Genomic DNA, 21,130 nt, shown 5'->3' with positions numbered 1-21,130 from the left:
ATTACTAACAAAATTTCAAAACAAGCAAAATAAGTGCAGCAAACCAAAAATCAATTCAGAATCACATAATCACAGAATCAGAATCACAGAATCAGAGAATCATAGAATTTGAACCCAGCAACTCAGAAGTACAGAATCAAAGTTATTAACAAGAAAGTAACAAAACCCTAAACAAATCCAGCAACTCATAAACACAGAAATAATAATTAACAAAATCAAGCCCTAACTATTTCATAATTATAAACCCAAGTTATCAACAATAAACTGAACAATAAATTGAGGTGGAGGTGGCGACCTGCTGTGTTGATCGTGGGTGGCCAGAACCCAGAAACGCTGCTGAGTGGAGGTGGCGAGGTGCTTTGTTGATCGTGGCCTCGTGGGTGCTGTCTGCTGTGCTGCCCTGTTGGGTCAGTTGGTGGTGGCGAGGTGCTGTGTTGATCTGGGTCTTCGCGTTCGTGGTGCAGCGGCGGTGGGGAATCTCTGCTCTGTTCTGCGGTGGGGAATCGCTGCTCTGTTCGGGGAATACGTATGCATTATTGGCCTGTCATCAAAGAAAACATCTGAATCAGACTGTGTTCTACCCAAAAGTTAAATGAATAGATTAGAAAACAAATCACATAATGAAACATCATAACTAAAGTCAATCTGACCTTGAAACAGACCACATAGGTTTCCAACTTTCAGGATGAACTGCAGGAGCAGGAGCAGCAAAACACAGAAATATTAAATAAAAATCAGTATCTCATAATATTGACTGACTTGTGCTATACCAGATAAAAGAAATTAGAATCACTGAACCAGCAATAAAACAACAACCAGCAACAATGAAATCAATGATCAGTGACAAGTAAAATAATAAAACAAATATAACAAGTTAACAAAAACCAGCAACAATGAATCAATGACAGTAAACCAGCAATCAGAAGAAATTTCAAGCAAATTCAAGCAAGCTCGTATAAAACTAAACTAGAATAAACAAAACTAATCAAATCAGGAAGCTAATACTATTTAAAAGGTTAAAAAAAAAAATAGCCAAACAAAACAAGGCATGTCACAGCATCACAAATTCACAATCCAAGAGAGACACAAACAAAGACAACCATAGCTAAAACCAGAATAAAAAAACATAATTATACAATTAACAGATTCACAAATTACACAGAACTTCCTGGAAATTTTGTTATACAATCTAAACAAAATATAGTGATTAAACATGGCATAATCCCACGTATAATTAGCATCGATATATAATAAACAACCAATTGAACAATTATTTTATCAGAAAAAAATTATTGAAAGCCAAATTACATTATTTCTTCAACGCAACATGAATCAAATCGTCCAATTCTATGTGTGATAAACCCTAGGATTTGATATTAGAAGAGAATGCTGAAAGGGACAAAGAAAGAAAACTAGGTGGAACGTTACCTGGTTGAAGATTAGGGTTTATGAAGGGTGAATTGAATGGAATCAAATGTTGGTGACTCCTCTCAAGTTCTGGAAGAAACGAAGAATGCTGTTCGTAGAGGACGACGCAGCTCCTGGTGCGTGGAGGAGACGGCGGCTGCAGCGCGTGGATGACGACGAGGAAGGGAGGGAGAGACAGAGCCCCGCCGAGGAGAGGGAAGCACGATGAGGAAGGTCGAAAGAGAAAGGACCGCGCCGAGAACCGAGAAGAGGGAAGCGTGACGACTGACGAGGAAGGGCTGCCAAGAGGGTGCCAGTTGACGATGTCAGTGGCTGAGAGGTCGACGGCTCTATGGAGGATGGAAGGAGGAGTTTTTGGTGCTGTGGAGTGGTTGAGGACTCAAGGGGAGATAGAGAGTGGAGAGAGTTGGGGAGTGGGGACTAGGGTTGCTGAATGCTGAGTGTGGGAGTGGCGACTACTTGGGTAAGTTGGGGGTTGGGGGGTTTGAATTTTAGGGTTTTTTAAGTAACCGGTTCGGTTCGGTTCGGTTAGGATTTTTACAATTAAAATCGAAAACCGAACCGAACCGCAAAAAATCAAAATATCATTTTTCGGTTTTTTCGGTTTTCGATTTATTCGATTTTCGGTTTGTTTGGTTCGATTGGTCAGTTTTGTCGGTTTAAATCGGTTTTGAACACCCCTATCAGCAACGCAACCATTAGTAGAAGCAGCCAAGGAACAGAGTTCCTGACGAGAAGATGGGTTTAGATAAGGATATACGATGGGTTTAGGGAACAAAAGCTAGCAAAACAGAGATTCTGGTGTGAAGCATAGACGATGGAATTAGGAAAGGATTGAGAAGAATGTTTTGGTTTGAGCGGGTTTAGGTTTTTCTTTTGCGCCAAAATTGGGGAAAAATTGAAAGAGGCGACTATTTACCCAAGATTAAAAATTTTTAAAGGGGGTTTATAAAACTCCTGTAAACTAAAAATAAAAAATCATGTAAATTGAATTCCGAAAAATGAACAGGAAAAAAAGGAAGTCTTTTATCAATATTGCATGAATTTATAAAAACTCATGGTAAATAATATTGGTAAAATAAAATATTTTTTGTAAAGCACAATAATTTTAAATTGGATGGAACACTACTTAACTCTAGGGTACTAACCTACTTAATTATTATATTAGCAGTTTAATATATTTAGTAACTCTTTATAAGACTAACTTTTCTAATTTTAATTTTAACCTTATTAATTGGATATAATAATTTAAACATTAAAAATAAAAACATTAAAAAAACCTATCCAAGTTTTTTCAATTTATATTATATAAAATTTATAAATTTAAATTAAATAAGATATTAAACAAATTTATTATGTTGTTATTATGTATAACAAAATTCAATTAAAGATTTATAAACATTATAAATAATTAACTATTTATAAACGTTATTAACTTTACTTATCTATTTTTAATAGTATCTAATTTGAAGTAGAGATAAAAATTCATATTCTAAATACCCTTTATATTCATATATATTATCAATTGGTGAAAAATATTTTTAAATTTTATATTTAATTTTTTAAATTATCTTTATTTTTTATTTTTATAAAACATTAATATACATTTTTGTAATATCCCTTCATCATATTAAACAATATTCTTTCTCTTACTGTATACTGATCTCTTTACACATACATATTATTGACTATTAAATTACATTGGCCATCTTTCTTATTTTTTTCTTATCCTGCTACCTTCTCTTCGCACGATCGTTATGAATTATCACCAGGTATTATCATCGCAACTTTTACCATTGTCTATCACTATAATCTAAAACCATATATGCTATAAACTTTTATGAGTTGTTGAAGGTTTGCTGAAAAAATTAAGACACAAAGCATTTATAATTTTTGGCCAAATTATCAAAATTTGATGTCAGTAACCCTATAAAATGATATCAAAATTTATTATTTCGAACTAAGTTAGTAAAAAACAGCACATAAATGTAAGTTTTTTAATTAAAGACTTGTATATTTAAATCGCAGTGTAATATAGTACATTGAGACAAAATACAGCCATTGCAATTCCACGTGTGGCTGCTACTATATACAATTAACATTTATTTCAACATACACATTAAGTAAACTATACATTATTGCTTGGTTTTACATTTTTAGAAAAAATGATATCATATCTTTAGGATGAGATTGATTTTCATAATCGAATGTGAATCTTCTTATTAGTATTATCGTCATTTGATTACTATCCAGAAACAACAATTATTTTAAGTTGAGAATGTTATTAGATAGCTATATAATAAGTAACTTTTAAATTATATAATGCATAAAAGTTATATCTTTGGATTTATCTTGAAATCAAAAGATTAAAGTTAAATGATATTAGCTCTCTTATTAAGCATAGAAATAAACATCAAATGACTCAACAATAGATTCGATAAGAGAACAAAATATCCTATAACCAAAGAATCACTTAAACTAAAAAATGCATAATAAAATATGATGTGTCTCGGAAAAAATAAAATGCGATGGAAAAAAACTACATATTGTTGTGAAATAAAAGATATATATATAATAAAGATGTATAAATAGAAGACTCTATTATTAATATAATTAGCTCAATAATTATTATATATATATAATAATATTATATGTTGTATAGTGTATATATATACAAAGATAAGAAAAAGTATTAAAAATAAAGAGAGAGAGAATTGCATTTATTTATCGTTACTATCTCAATATAATAAAGATGATTAACATTGCTATTAATATTATATGTAAAGAGTAATAGAAAATAGAATTTAAAATGCTTATAAAATAAAATAAGAGAAAGAATTGTAGTAGAAATATAAGGAGAATAGTATTTGATTGTAGCATAAAGAAGAAATAGATTTCTTATTACTTGCTTCTGTGTAAGAAAGAAAGAGAGAGAATAGTATTTTATTTTTATTGTTGTGTACAGATGGATGCAATGCATCCCCTATTTATACACATAAAATATCACCCTTTTTCAACCCTTATTAAATACATTCTCTCTTGAGAATGTGAGCTTCACATGGAGAAATGGGCATCCACGTCCCATGCTTATCACAACACTCCCCCTTGGATGACCATTTTAGGATTATTGCCTCATTAAAACCTTACTAAAGAAAAACCCAGTGGGAAAAAACCTTAGTGAAGGAAAAAGAGTACAATATCCTTTAGTGATGGGACTGCCTCATTAAAAACCTTGTCAAGAAAAACCCAATGGGAAAAAAAACCTGACCAAGGGAAAAAGAGTACAGTCTCCCCCTCTTGTCGACATCATTTAATGTCTTGAAATCGGCGCATTCCAATCTCATGTACCAATTTATCAAAGGAGGATTTTGGGAGTGACTTTGTAAATAAATCTGCCAGATTGTCACTTGAGCGGATCTGTTGGACATCAATTATCCCTTGATTTTGAAGGTCATGAGTGAAGAAGAATTTGGGAGAAATATGTTTTGTTCTATCACCTTTGATGTATCCGCCTTTAAGTTGAGCAATGCATGCTGTATTATCTTCAAACAGTACAGTTGGAGCTATCTTATGATCAATCAGTCCACATGATGACAGAATATATTGAATCAGACTCCTCAGCCAAAAACACTCGCGACTAGCTTCATGAATCGCCAGTATTTCAGCATGATTAGAGGAGGTTGCTGCAATCGTCTGTTTTGTGGACCTCCAAGATATAGCTGTACCACCATATGTGAACAGGTATCCTGTTTGAGATCTCCCTTTATGTGGATCAGACAAGTAGCCAGCATCTGCATAGCCAACAAGTTGTGACTTGGATCCATAGGGATAAAACAATCCCATATCAACCGTTCCATGAAGATATCGAAAAATTTGTTTGATTCCACTCCAATGTCTTCTGGTTGGAGAGGAACTATATCTTGCTAGTAAATTCACAGCAAATGATATGTCAGGTCGCGTATTATTAGCAAGATACATTAGCGCTCCAATGGCACTAAGATATGGTACTTCAGGACCAAGGATATCTTCATTTTCTTCTTTAGGACGGAATTGATCCTTTTTCACATCCAAAGATCTTACGATCATTGGTGTACTTAATGGATGTGATTTATCCATATAAAATCTTTTCAAGATCTTTTCTGTGTATGTTGTTTGATGAATAAAGATCCCACCTTTTATATGCTCGATCTGCAGGCCGAGACAAAACTTAGTCTTTCCAAGATCTTTCATCTCAAACTCTTCTTTTAGAGTTTTTATAATTGTTGGAATCTCTTCAGGAGTCCCAATGATATTTAAATCATCAACGTACACAGCAATTATAACGAATCCAGATGCAGATTTCTTTATGAAAACACATGGGCAGATATCATCATTCTTGAATCCGTTTTTGGCCAGATACTCAGTAAGACGATTATACCACATTCGTCCAGATTGCTTTAGACCATATAAAGATCTTTGCAATTTGACTGAGTATAACCCTTGCGAATATTCATTGGATGGTTTAGATATCTTTAGTCCTTCAGGGACTTTCATATAGATATCTCGATCTAATGAGCCGTACAAATAGGCTGTTACCACATCCATTAAATGCATATGCAGTTTATGATATGCAGATAAACTGACCAAATAACGCAATGTTATCGCATCCACTACAGGGGAATACGTTTCTTCATAATCTATACCGGGCCTTTGTGAAAAACCTTGTGCCACAAGTCGGGCTTTATAGCGCACAACTTCATTTTTCTCATTTCGTTTTCTCACAAATACCCACTTATATCCAACAGGTTTTACATCTTCTGGTGTACGGACTACAGGTCCAAAGACTTCACGTTTTGCAAGTGAGTCTAATTCAGCCTTCATGGCTGCTTCCCATTTTGGCCAATCACTTCTTTGTCGACATTCTTCAACTGATCTTGGCTCAAGATCCTTACTTTCATGCATGATATTCAATGCCACATTATATGCAAATATTTCATTGACAATTGTCTTATTTCGGTCCCATTTCTCTCCTGTAAAGACATAATTTATCGAGATCTCGTCATTTTCACAATTTTCAGGTACCTGAACGTCTTCTGGCGTTATATCAGAATTTTGGACAACTGCCGGTGTCTTTACTATGTCTTTTTCAACAGGAATCGTATTTACCTCTTTTCTCTTTCGAGGATTTTTATCTTTGGAACCGACAGGCCTGCCACGCTTCTGGCGTGTATTTGCTTCCGTGGCTATTTGTCCTACTGGGATATCAATTCGAATTGGGGCATTTTCCGCCCTGCCACGCTTCTGGCGTGAATTTGCTTCAGTGGCTACTTGTCCTACTGGGACGTCAATTCGAATTGAGGCATTTTCCGCTGGTATATAAGATTTGGTTATCCTCTTTGTATCGGAAAATGCATCAGGCAATTCATTTGCTATTCTTTGCAAATGTATAATCTTTTGAACTTCTAGTTCACATTGCCCTGATCGAGGATCCAAATGCATCAACGATGATGCATTCCAATTAAGTTCCTTTTCAGGAAGCTTATTCTCTCCCCCTAATGTTGGAAATTTTGATTCATCAAAATGACAATCCGCAAACCGGGCTTTAAACACATCACCAGTTTGTATCTCAAGATACCTCACTATAGAGGGAGAATCATATCCAACATATATCCCCAATTTTCTTTGGGGTCCCATTTTGGTGCGATTAGGTGGTGCAATGGGAACATATATCGCACACCCAAATATTCTTAAATGGGAAACATTTGGCTGCTGGCCAAAAGCTAATTGTATAGGAGAGAATTGATGATAACTCGTTGGCCTCAAACGAATAAGTGCTGCGGCATGTAAAATAGCATGCCCCCAAACCGAGGTTGGGAGATTTGTTCTCATAAGCAAGGGTCTAGCAATTAATTGGAGGCGCTTAATAAGTGATTCTGCTAACCCATTTTGTGTGTGAACATAAGCTACTGGATGTTCAACACTTATTCCATTAGCCATACAATAAGCATCAAAAGCTTGGGAAGTAAATTCACCAGCATTATCAAGACGAATTGCTTTAATTGGATTTTCTGGAAATTGTGCTTTTAATCGAATAATTTGAGCCAGTAATCTTGCAAACGCCAGGTTGCGAGAAGATAATAAGCACACATGTGACCATCTCGAAGATGCGTCTATTAGGACCATAAAATATCTAAAAGATCCACATGGTGGATGAATAGGTCCACATATATCACCTTGAATCCTTTCTAGGAATTCAGGGGACTCAAATCCAATCTTTACTGGTGATGGCCTTAAAATTAACTTTCCTTGAGAACATGCAGCACAACAAAATTCACTAGTTTTAAGAATCTTCTGGTTCTTTAGTGAATGTCCATGAGAGTTTTCAATAATTCTTCTCATCATGGTTATTCCCGGATGACCCAAACGGTCGTGCCAAGTTATGAATTCATTTGGGCTAGTAAACTTCTGGTTTACAGTGGCATGTGATTCAATTGCACTAATCTTAGTATAATACAACCCAGATGAAAGTGAGGGTAATTTTTCTAATATAACTTTCTTATTTAAATCATGAGTTGTGATACATAAGAACTCATGATTTTCCTCATTCATAGTCTCAATATGATATCCATTTCGGCGAATATCTTTAAAGCTCAACAAGTTTCTACGAGACTTGGTAGATAACAGTGCATTATTTATTATAAATTTTGTTCCTCCAGGAAACAAAATTATAGCTCTTCCGGAGCCTTCAATCACATTGCCTGAGCCAATGATAGTATTAACACACTCTTCTTTTGGCACAAGATGGGTAAAATATATATCACTTTTGAGAATTGTGTGCGAACTTGCACTATCCACAAGGCATACATCTTCATTACATATCCTTGCCATTTTCTTCAAAAACAAATAATAATAAAATGAGTAGTATGCACAGTTAAATTGAATGCTTGATCAGAATTATTTTTCTAAGAAATACTGTACATAAAATAATGTCATATACTGAAATTTTATTTTAAAATTTGACACATTTAATAATTTCAAAATTCATTAATATTTCATTATTTATGTACATCACATTTGAGACTTAAATACATAGAAAATAAAACTTAACAATAAGTTCTTTACATTATTTATTTACATATATACTTCACAATCCCACATATTAAACTACTCCATCATTGATCAAATGACCAATATTTCCTTCAGGATCCTCAAAGAAATCAGATACATCATAATGAGTGGTGGAGTTCTCAGCATCATTTGAAACAAAATTTGTTTCCTTTCCTTTGTCGTTCTTTTTCAAAGATGCCTGGTAAAGATCGACTAGGTGCCTTGGGGTACGACAGGTACGTGACCAATGGCCCTTTCCACCACAGCGGAAACACTTCTCCTCGGTTGATTTATTTTGCCCGATATTCTTTTCTTTATCCCACTTCTGGTGAGATCCTCTCTTTTGAACATAATTCTTTTTCCTTCCATAATTTTTCTTGTTATTAAAAGCTTGCCATTTACCTCTTCTGGGGTAATGATTTGCCGCATTTACTTCAGGAAATGGGGCGGCGCCAGCTGGGCGCGCTTCATGATTTTTCAATAACAACTCATTGTTGCGTTCGGCAACAAGAAGGCAAGAAATTAACTCAGAATATTTTTTAAACCCTTTCTCTCGATACTGCTGCTGCAGGAGCACATTCGAGGCATGGAAGGTTGAGAAAGTTTTCTCCAACATATCATGATCAGTTATTTTTTCCCCACACAATTTCATTCGTGAGGTGATTCGAAACATTGCAGAATTATATTCATTTATAGATTTAAAATCTTGTAAACGCAAATGCGTCCATTCATATCGGGCCTGAGGAAGTATTACCATTTTCTGATGATTATACCTTTCTTCAAGGTCTTTCCAAAGATCTGCAGGATCTTTTAATGTGAGATATTCATTTTTCAATCCTTCGTCAAGATGACGACGAAGAAAAATCATGGCTTTAGCTTTATCCTTCTGGGATGCATTATTTTCAGCCTTAATGGTATCTCCAAGATCCATTGAATCAAGATGGATTTCAGCATCTAGTATCCATGATAAATAATTGTTTCCAGATATATCAAGAGCATTGAATTCAAGATGAGAGAGCTTCGACATAATGAAAAATTGTTACCTGAGTCTTCCTAAAAATTTGATCAGAGTCTCGTGCTGATAACGTGTTGTGAAATAAAAGATATATATATAATAAAGATGTATAAATAGAAGACTCTATTATTAATATAATTAGCTCAATAATTATTATATATATATAATAATATTATATGTTGTATAGTGTATATATATACAAAGATAAGAAAAAGTATTAAAAATAAAGAGAGAGAGAATTGCATTTATTTATCGTTACTATCTCAATATAATAAAGATGATTAACATTGCTATTAATATTATATGTAAAGAGTAATAGAAAATAGAATTTAAAATGCTTATAAAATAAAATAAGAGAAAGAATTGTAGTAGAAATATAAGGAGAATAGTATTTGATTGTAGCATAAAGAAGAAATAGATTTCTTATTACTTGCTTCTGTGTAAGAAAGAAAGAGAGAGAATAGTATTTTATTTTTATTGTTGTGTACAGATGGATGCAATGCATCCCCTATTTATACACATAAAATATCACCCTTTTTCAACCCTTATTAAATACATTCTCTCTTGAGAATGTGAGCTTCACATGGAGAAATGGGCATCCACGTCCCATGCTTATCACAACACATATCCTTTTGTAGTCGTGACTATTTTTGTAGTATATTTTTCATATATGCATGTGCCTTATCCATAACTTCTGACTTCTTTATATTGAATTCCTTGCTAACCAAGTCGATTGCTAGCATCATCCTATCACTGTCAGAGACCTAATAATTTTAAAAAGTACGGAACAATTAGAATAATATATATATATATATATATATATATATATATATATATATATATATATATATATATATATATATATATATATATATATATATATATATATATACACTTAGATACATATTACATTTTTTTTCTAATAATAATAAAAAATTTATTAATTGAATAAATTTGATTACCGTGATGCCAAAATCATCAGTCCACCCGCACTCTTTCATCCATTGAGCAACCCAGATACCGCAGTCATTACTGAAAAGTTAAATGTGTGATTGTACTACTTAATCAGTTTAACCGAACACATGATTCGTACATAACAAACTCAATAGACATGAAAGTAAAAAAAATTTAAAATAATATTACTTACGAGCCTTTCCTCTGTTGTGGCAGGTCAGACGGTTCCACGATACGAAACTTAGAAATCCGAGGTACAGTAATTTCACTAGAATTGTAGAAAGATTTGTGTTTTAACATTCGTTCGATGAATATAGCCTGTGTGACATAAAATATAATGTGATACTGTGTAGTGCAAGCAATGTAACGGGTTAATTTTTATTACCTGTCTAAAATGGATAGATTATAAAAAATTTAAAAATTATTAATTCGATATTAGTGTTAACAAATGAACCTTAATTTCAAATTAAACAAACTATTAAATCACTTACAAACCGAATATAGCAATGATCTTAAAATACAAATTTCAATTGTAATTTCAAACGATGTCGTGTTTTTTTTATTATATACAAAACATTCATAATAGTAAAGAGAATAAAAGTTGAAAAACTAAATTTACTTTCAAACAAAATCAAACTGGACCACTTACCATGGTTTTAACTGATAATAGCCTACCATAATTTCTGTTTGGTATTTTACAAGAATCAAGCACAACGATCTTTTCTTTTTTTATGTCTAAGATTATCAGGAACCAATGCTCATTGAGGTCGTTGATGGGGACAAAAATATACTTATTTACAAAATAAGGAGGATTGTGAGTCTGTGCTATTAAGATAACCATACAATTTGTATGAAATAAATCATATTTTATTTACTAAAAATTAAAGGACTTACCCTTGATAAGTACTCAATCTTATACATATAGTTATCTGCATATTGTTCCCTTAGTTGATTGGGTGGTCTGGACCATGTAAGTGCTAATTGCTGATTATATTGTCATAAAAAAATATGACATCAAATTATTCATATGCTGCTTGAAACTTAATCCAAACAAAATATTAAATACAAATTTATCCACAGAATTTTTGTACTAAAACTTACCGAAAAAGTTGTTGGCAGAAACCATACGGAGGGCAACTTGTTAAGCTTTTTATGCTATTGTGTGAGAATGCAAGCAAGGAAATCTATAACCTACAAATAAATACATTTGTATATTTTTAATTTTACGATACATAACATTAACATTTTATACTTTTTTAATGTTAAATAATAAAAAATAAATATTTACATCTTGGATGACTTGTTCTCCTGGAATTAACGTGGCTAAACTTTCTCTATTTGCATATGCGGTACGAGTTGACACCAATACTTCATCCCTTTACGAATGCACATGCAAATATTCAATTCAGAAAATTGTTGTTACGAAAGTATAAAGTAGACTTGCATCAAATCGAATAGTCTTATAAGGTGTTACCGATTAACTTGAAACTTTAAATCCGGACCAAAAATATATGCGGCACAAGCAAGTTCATCCGTCGTTAGAATCATATCCTCCGGTGGTCTAAAACTAATGGGCATCCACTGCAAACACGCAGCCATAATCATGTGTAATTAAACAATAAAATTAAAAACATTAATACTAAACAAAGTCATCACAATACAATTTCATGTTTTTATACACATACCTGTGGAATTTTCGGGCCACATGAACGCCGTGGCAGCACAAACGATGAGGTACCCTTTTATCAATATATATTCCCGTATTTGAATTCCAATCTAATTCAGAAGATCTTCGTGGGGAGACATTTGGTTTGAAGAGCTCCTTGAGAGTAACGTCGTTTGCGTGGTTATCAGAATTATTGCTAGGGGAGAATTTGTGTAGGATGGGTTGTACAACTGTTTTTAGACATTCTTGGGATCGAATGAATTTGCTCATTATTTTATCTATGTCAACTTTGTTATCAGTTTTTGAATTATTAATATTCGTCGTATTATTAATAGCTAAATTTTCTATGTACGGATTGTCCGATCTAGATCTATTAACGACGTACAATGGATAAGCCACTTGGTTTTGTTTTTCGAGGATTTTCGTCAAAGAGGTTATGGCTGTTGTCATCTTATCAACTGCATTAGTAAAAATAATTTCACGCTGGTGGTGGTACTGGTTGTAGTTGGGTGGTGAGTGAGCTTCAACATGTTGAGAATGGTTCCTGTTAAGCGGTGAGTTCACCTCCTTCTGTTTCTTGTTACCCGTATTTAAACTTCCATAAAAACTATATTTTAAATGTTGCACATAACACACAAATTACGAACACATATTTAAAGCATCTACAGATACTAAATAATTAATAAAAGTTAATATTGTATTATAAATATTACATAAAATTTAATAAAAAATTAATTCCTATGAAAAAATTATCACAAAGAATGTAGCTTTTTGAAGTTGAAAAAATGATTACATCGTTGTTCACTATATATACGCTGCATGGCCACTATGGTAAATTATATATTATTTCGAAGCCCCGGATGTTAGCTTTCCAACGCAACTAGAACTGCCTCATTTGGACCCATGTAACTCAAGTTATGATTGTTTTAGTGTGAGAAGGTCAGGCTGTACAGCTCAACAATTCCTTCAATTTCTTGAATTCCTTCCACTTTTGCATGCTTCCTTTCCGTTCTCCAATCCATTCCTGCTGTGTAATCCCTGTAATCACTTAACGCACATATCACGGCATCTAATGATAATAAGAGAGGATTAATATTAGCAAATATAAGGTCAAAGAAGCATGTTTTCAATTATAGCACAAAATTAGGAAGGAGAATATAAAGCCATGCATTTTGTATGAACAAGTGTATGAAAAATTGATAAAATCCACTTAATTGAGCATAAGATAAACCGTAAAATAGCGGTTTATCACTTACCTAAAGCTTTTATTTAGACTTGTTAATTTTGTATTAATTATAATTTTAATCCAGTTTTTTCATATAATTATAACTTTATCTCTAAGACCACAGTTATTAACCTAACTTGTGTTAGTTATATTTTTAACCCCTTTTTTATACAAGTGGCCTAAATACCCCTAGTGATGCACCATACATTTTTCAGAGGACTTTAAAGTAGATTTTTTTACACCCTTTTGTGGATGATTCTTAGGGTTTTTTTTTTATGATTTCCACCACTTTTTAGTGACTTTTGAGGTTTGAAACTTAAACGTCAAGTGCTGCAAATTTTCGGCTCTTAAATATAAGAAACATGGTCATAAAAAAATTATATTTCACATATATATCAGGTCAAAATAACTGTGCATCATACAATTTTCAGAATTAGGTTTTATGCACAAAATTATCATAAAATAGTTCTCATATGAACACCAATTAAGTATGAGGATAATCTAACTAATCCTAATCCTTACCTCTTGTTCAAATAAGTACTTACACATTTTACACACTAAAAATTACCTAAACAAAAGTAAGAAGACAATTAATAAAAATTGAGTCCTCTTGGTTGAATTATGGTGCTGGAAAAAGGAATGAATTTCATCCACTTTGAACTTGAATTTTTTAGTTCTTTTGGCATGCTCCTTTAAGGCCTTCAATATTAATTTTCTAGACATAGAAGAGAGAAACATGACCCTTAGTTTTAGGTTGAAAACCAAAAAAGAAAAGGTGAATAATGATGGTTACCTTTGCTAGAATTTGTATGATGAAACAAGAAAAGCAAGGGAGAACAAGAATTTGGACTTAGAATGCTTGAATCCTTGAAAAACCATCCAAGAACAATAGATGAACACTATGAATATGTGTTGGAAAAATGTTCAACTTAGCTGAAGATGTGCTCTTCTCTCTCTTTAAAGCTCGGTTCTCTTTCTTTTTATTTTCACTTATTTTTTTTAGCTTTAACTTAGTGTTTTTTATTTCTACTTAAATAAAGGCTGAAGTAAAACATGTATTAATAGTGATAAAAAGTGCTAAAATCCAGTGGTCAAGGGGATAAAGAATGAAAAAGGAAGGGGTGTGAAAATTATGAAGCTTGGTCAACGCTTTTGTATCGAATTTATTCGCAGTTTGTTGCTCGAGTTAAAAACACTACGAAAAAGATAAAAGAGAGAGAATTTGGCCACTCTAGGGATAGAGGGGACCGTGTTACTTGAGAGAGAAGAAAGAGAATTCAGTGTCTCTAGGAGATGTACGCTGAGTATTAGGCTGAGGTCTGTCTCGGATTAAGTTTTACCTTGTGGTAAAACAATGAACAGCTGAGGTTTATTCTTAAAAGAATAACAACAAGAATGAGTAGCTGAGATTAATCCTAAAAGGATAATTACAAAGGTGATAATTATATTATTACTGATTTTACAGTCTTTGGTATGCTGCTATTTTTTCAACTAGAGCAAAATCATCATGAAAAGCAAATCTCAACTCAAAAAATTTCTAGGGAGAAAAAGCAGACCAAAACCAAGTATAAACAGGTCTCTACATAGTCAAGAGAATATTTACCTTTATAAAGATAAAATTTTTTTACTTATTTATTAATATTTTTCTTTAATTTTCTTTTTTTTTTTAAATCTGGATCGCCTCACTGATTCATGATGAGCCATGGTTATAGATTTTACGAAATAAATCGTTGAATTGTCGAAAATTCGGTTTACTAAAAATCGGGTCCTTATAAAAACTCTTGTAATTATTGACAAATTTCACAATTAACATTTAATACTTCTATAATATAGTGATAACACTTCCATCATCTTTAGGATGTTTAAGTAACACTCTCTTCCTTTAACTTATAAAACATACACTCCATTCCCTTAGTAAAAAAAACACTCTTTAGTCTATTTGATCAAATTATCTTTTAATAATTATTATAATTATATATAAATTAGTGATAATATAATTTTGTGTAAATAATCTCATTATAGACATAATTTATAGACATAATTTATGATAGATTTCAATGACATCAACTAATCCATATAGTCGATCTAACCTAAAGGGTTAAAGTTTTGTTGTTGTTTGTTGTTGTAGTGATAAAATAATTATTTGGTTTATTCAATATTATTATTGTAATAAAATTTATTTTTTTATATTTTATCACATAATATAAAATATTTTAACATCTTACAAAATATTTAATCTCAATATTTTTTCATATTTGATGATTAATGATAAAATATTAAAATTACATAATTTTTTATTAAAAATATTTATTTTATATTGTTATTATTATTATAAACCAAACAATTATTATTAATTTTTATATATAATTATAATAATTATTAAAAAATATTTTAGTTAAATAAACTAAAAAATGTGTTTTGTTTTTGGTGTAAAAAAAAAGTAAACATATATTTTATAAATAAAAGAGAAAATAGTTTTATTTAGACAGAAGAAAAAAATTGTCATTTTCTCAAACAATAAATAGCATGAATATGTGTAACACCCTAACTTTTAGCACGTCATGATCGTACCAAAAGCAAGGCGTTACTGACCTGTTTTCCATACTTACTATTTAATATTGAGCCTTTAATTCGATACCGCGTTTCAATTTTTAAGAAAATGCAGGAAAATATTATTTCTCATTAATCAAAATCATTCATAAAAAACACACAGGTAATAATAATCACTTAATTACTAATAATGATAAATATTATACAAAAGAATTCAAAAGAAACTCATAATCGCTCGCAGCTTCACACTCAGTCCTGGAACCTGTGTCACTGAAAGGGGTGGAAGATTTTGGGGTGAGAACAAAGCCACACGTTCTCAGTAGGGAACGTGAACGCCGTAAAAAAAAAACAGAGTAAATACAAATAGCTAGTTCATATCACAAAAACAATTTCACTTAAAACTGTTTTAAATTCCTTTCTTTAAATCACGTTACTTAAACAAAATCCCAGTCACATTAACAATTCCTTATCCATAAACAACATTCCTAAATACATTATCAAGACTACAACACAAGTAAAATATCCATAAAGCACACCAGTACATCACCAAAACAACCGCACAATCACAAATAAATAAAAATAAAGCAAACACAATCAAATATAAATGTGCAAACAAGATGATGCATACCTGTTCCTAACGCAGGCCATGAGCTCATGCGTCGGTTGTCTACCCGCAACCCGACGTTACTCGGAGTGAACCCCGAATATGGTCCCTTTACTATGTCAATTAGACACCTTGGCATCACGGTTACCCGTGTCAATTAGGCCTCATATAATAACATTTCAATGTGTATCACAGTAAGGAACAGTGCTATCAATTAGGCAAACATTCCCGCATTAGCAATCTCAGGCTATCCATTAGGCAGGCACTTTCGCATTAGTAGTTCGGCACAAAGGCCCATTTAAACATACAATATGATATCAGTTAGGCGGACACTTCCGCATTAGCACTCGGCACAAAGGCCCATTCAATATACTTCTCAACTTTTATTTCATTCCTTATTCCTCATTTTTCTTTCTTCACTATATCTCTCAATATCATTGTCCTTAACTTTAACCTTTCTTAGGGACAACTTACATTCCTTTTCATTTCCTAAGTTTGTCTAATTCAAAACCATGTTGGTAAGGTAACTCTAGAGATCTTAATCTTTAATTTAAGTTAGGTTTTACTGAATTTGGATTAGAATTGAATTTTGTACAAGCTTTAAAATTCTGCTATTGCATTTACAAAAATTCAAAAAATAGACAGCAGCCATGTTTTTTATAAATTCCATAATAATTTCAATTCTAATTCGTTACTTCTAAATTTTGGTGAGATTACAGTCAACATCCCTAAGTTTTAGAATCCACAAATTTCAGGTTCATATCATTTCATTTGATTAATTAATTATCAATTGGAAGTGGAGCTTTGTTTTCATAAACCAGTTCAGAGTTTCCAGCAAACAACCGACCTTCCAAGTGACTTATCTAAGTCTACAAAATAGATATGAACATGAAACTTGTACTCACTTAAAATAGACTGATAAATCTTTAAAATCCTTTTAAAATCAACTCAAAATTCTGTTTAAATTAAAAGTTATAGCGTCTGGAAGTTGGTACTGCAGAACCAGAAAACCAGAAAAATCTGCAGCAACCACTAAATTTCAAAAAATCGTATCTTCCAAACCACTTCGCCAAACTCCATGAATTTTATTATGGAATATTCAAGACACACTAAAGTTTTACAGAAAAATAATTTCATCTAAAAATTAAGTCTGGACCCCTCCTAAAAAGTCTTTGTTCTGCTGCCAATTATGCAGATTTCTGCAGAAATTCTGTACAAAGTATTTCCAACAACCTCACATACCAAATCCTATATTCAAGCCTAGGATTCATCTAAAACCACATTTCTAACTTTTTTTGACTAACCAAAGTTGCCCAAGAACTCTTAATTCAATATATCACAATTTCATATCATAAGTGCAACGTAACAATATTATCACAGTATCCATTCTTCAGCACCTCATCTATAACAACATATCTCAAGTTCTGATTCATCAAATCAATTTCCAGCAGCCACAGCAACATTCCATACACAAGATCAACATCAACAAGTACTAGCAGCAAGTATAACTTCAAAATACACAACATCGTCATTAATTACAACATTAAATCATTAACCAATCACCAACTACAACCATGATTCAACTCAATTCCAACAATTATTCACACAAAGCAACCATAAACCATTTGCAGTTACTCATTTAATTTTATTGGCATTCATAACTTAAAACATTTATTGTAAAACAAATCCCCTACCTCAATGTCGCAATAGCAGGTTTTGACGCAGGTATCCCCTTTATCCCCAATTCGTGGCAGCAGCAGCGATTCTAGTATTATTCTCGCAGCAGAAACATTCAATAGCTCTAGACAAGGGTGGCAACGCCGAATAATGACAATAATGACTCTGAAAAACTAAATGAATCAGAAACAATTGCGGAGCAAGGTGATACAGGGCAGAGACAGAGCAATTTCTTCATAAGCTTACCAAAACGGAAGGTAAGAGAAACAATGTCTCCAATTTAGTCATAGCTTGGTGGCTGGCGGGCGATGGAGGAATGCCTCCTTCCGCCTCTGGTTCGTGATTCCAGTGACGATGAGGGACATGGGCAGAATCCAAATCAGCAATGTCATCTCCTCCTCTCACATGCAACGGCGACGATAGGGGCTCCGGTGACTAGGGCTCCAGTCGGAGGCAGCAGTGGTGGCCGGACACCGCGGTGGTGAAACCCTTTTCCCTTCCCTTCGTCGATCGTGTCTTCCCTCTCTCACGCGCCTCTGGTTCTCGCGGCTGAGTCTTTCTCAGCTTCTCTCTCTCACCCACACGACGGCAGCGGCGGTGGCTGAACGGAACGGACGCGGTCTGGGGGCGATGGCGCGGCGTAGGATGCGATGGAGCTAGCAGCGGCCGAGCACGATGGCTCCTCTCCTTCCTCGCGTCGTCCCTGGCTCGCAGCACTCTCTCTTCTCTTCTCTCCGTGTATATGTCTGTGTATGCGCTTGTTTATTTGTTTTGTGTGTGGTGTGTGTTCTGTTTATGAGTGAATGAGTGGTGAGGGAGGGTTAGCGTGGCTCACTGAGAAACAAACGGGTGGAGAGGGGCACGTGTATGTGAATTGAATGAGAGAGGTTAGGGTTAGTGAAATTAGGGTTTGAAATTGAAAATTTTGGATATTTTAGTAATTTTAATAAAATTAAAGGTAATAGAGTAATAATTTGAAATCAAATTTAATCAAATAATAATATCTATGAAAATACTATTTAATTATCAACTTATAATTTATTTTTCAAATAAAGACTCTAATTCAATAATTAGAGATATTTAAATTAATTTTTTTAAAATTATAAAATAAAGTTCAAAATTTAGTTATTCAAATTAACGCATATAAAATTCTCATTGTTTTTAAATCACTAAAGTTTTAAATCAATAATTAAAAGTACTCAATTAATACAAAAATTTCTGAAAATATGCTTTCGAATAAATAAAATAAATTATAAATAATTTATTATTTAATTTTCAAAATTTGGGGTCTTACAATATGCATTAACCCGTTATTATTGTACGTACAAACTAATTAAATCCCTGTTATACTATTGGTGCTCTGATCTGTTCCTTACGACATAGATTTAAGGTATTAGCAAATTTTGTTGTATTATTATTCTGAGAATTGGATCGATCAGATTAATTAGGAATTATTTATCAAACAAGTTCAATTCAAGATAAAAATTGATTAGTAATTAATTAATTAAAAATAAAAAAATAATTAAATAATAGTTAATTAGTTGAACTAATTTAATTTTTTAATAGTAAACTAATTTAAAATAATAAAATATAAAAATTATTTATTTTAAAAAAATATATATTATACATAAATATATTATTTTATTATATTTAATTTAATTTAATTTAATTTCAGTTAAATTTTTAGTTCTACTGGTTCAATTACGGATTTAGTTTTTATTAGGCATGGCAAAAATTTTCGACGGAACGGATACTCGCAGGAATTTACCCGTTGAGAAACAGGTATGGGAGATAATTTTTACTCACAAAAACGAGGGATGAGCTCCGTATAACAAAAATCTGCTCTTCCATGTACTGTCCATTTTCAAGTTAATCATTTATTTTGTACTGTGCATAAAAATTACCAAAGAATCCCTAAAATGATCCTTAAAATGACAAAAAAGGCTAATCTAATAAGCAGCTTTCATGCTACGTTGGATTGAGACTGCGGCGAAATGATCCAAACCATTGTTCCAATGGCTTGAAGATATTGGATAGCATTTCGGACTTGTAGAGCTGGACAAATCCTGAAAAAATTATTGCAAATTATTTGGCTATAATTTTACCATTTTTTCTCACTTGTGCCTAATCATAATTTTTCTACAATACAATTATCCTCCAAATAAAATTTAAAAGAAATACTAAAAAATTATTAAAATTTATTATTTTTATTATTAATTAATAGAATAAAATATGTTGTTAAATTATTAAACTAAAATAACTGCGTCAATAGCTAAAAATAATGGTAAAAAAAATTTTAATTAAGAATGCTAGAGAGTCAGTAAATTTTATAATTTGTAATCATTAATTAGTTATTATTAGTATTTTTAATGGTATGAGATTACATCTAATGGTGTAAGATTACTTACTTTTTTTTATTAGTTTAAGTGCTGACCAAATTTTAATAAAAGTACTAGTCCCTAGACTTTCTCAATTACCCTCTAACAGTCTAACAATTTTCAAAATTTAATACACATTTATTAATGCAGTACTTTTATCATCCAGAATAATTAAAATAAGGATTTAATTAACTTATGTTCTAAAAATAAAGACACATTTTAAAAAAATAACAATAGAATTTTTTTAATTCTTTTAATGTATTTAATGCATTAAAAATATAAAAATAAATAATTTTTGTAATAACATTTATAAAATATATATTTTTTAATTTTTATGGTATGTTTAATTTATATTCTTAATGCACAATTTAGCAAAATTTTTAAAATAATACTACACAAATAAAATAATAAAATTTATATATTTAAGGTAATTCACATAAACAATTCAAATGTACTTCAATATTACACCAATATTCTAAAATAAAAAAAAGGTAATTTTGTATATCCGATTTACTTGTAAGTTTTACTGAATATGCTTTATATATTA

General features: G+C 32.0%; 1 long non-coding RNA gene across 3 annotated transcripts in view; it reads right to left on the bottom strand.

Annotated features, from left to right (window-relative positions):
- The window catches only part of LOC112739864 (uncharacterized), a 55,509-nt gene extending 36,427 nt beyond the window's left edge, over positions 1-19,082 (bottom strand). Inside the window, exons 1-3 of one of the 3 annotated variants that reach the window (XR_003170803.3) lie at positions 18,452-19,076; positions 18,223-18,370; positions 15,195-16,194 (exon numbers count right to left, since the gene is read on the bottom strand). This is a non-coding gene — a long non-coding RNA (uncharacterized lncRNA). Of the gene's footprint in view, positions 1-15,194; positions 16,195-16,299; positions 18,371-18,451 lie in introns of those variants that run through there. The other 2 variants (XR_011871693.1, XR_011871692.1) reach the window with 2 other exon arrangements.
- Between the last annotated feature and the right edge of the window lie 2,048 nt (positions 19,083-21,130).

The sequence above is a fragment of the Arachis hypogaea genome, chromosome 2, assembly GCF_003086295.3.
Source record: "Arachis hypogaea cultivar Tifrunner chromosome 2, arahy.Tifrunner.gnm2.J5K5, whole genome shotgun sequence".
Classification (NCBI taxonomy): Eukaryota; Viridiplantae; Streptophyta; class Magnoliopsida; order Fabales; family Fabaceae; genus Arachis; species Arachis hypogaea.
The sequence above is the reverse complement of the archived record's forward strand: the minus strand, read 5'-3'. Positions and strand labels throughout refer to the sequence as shown.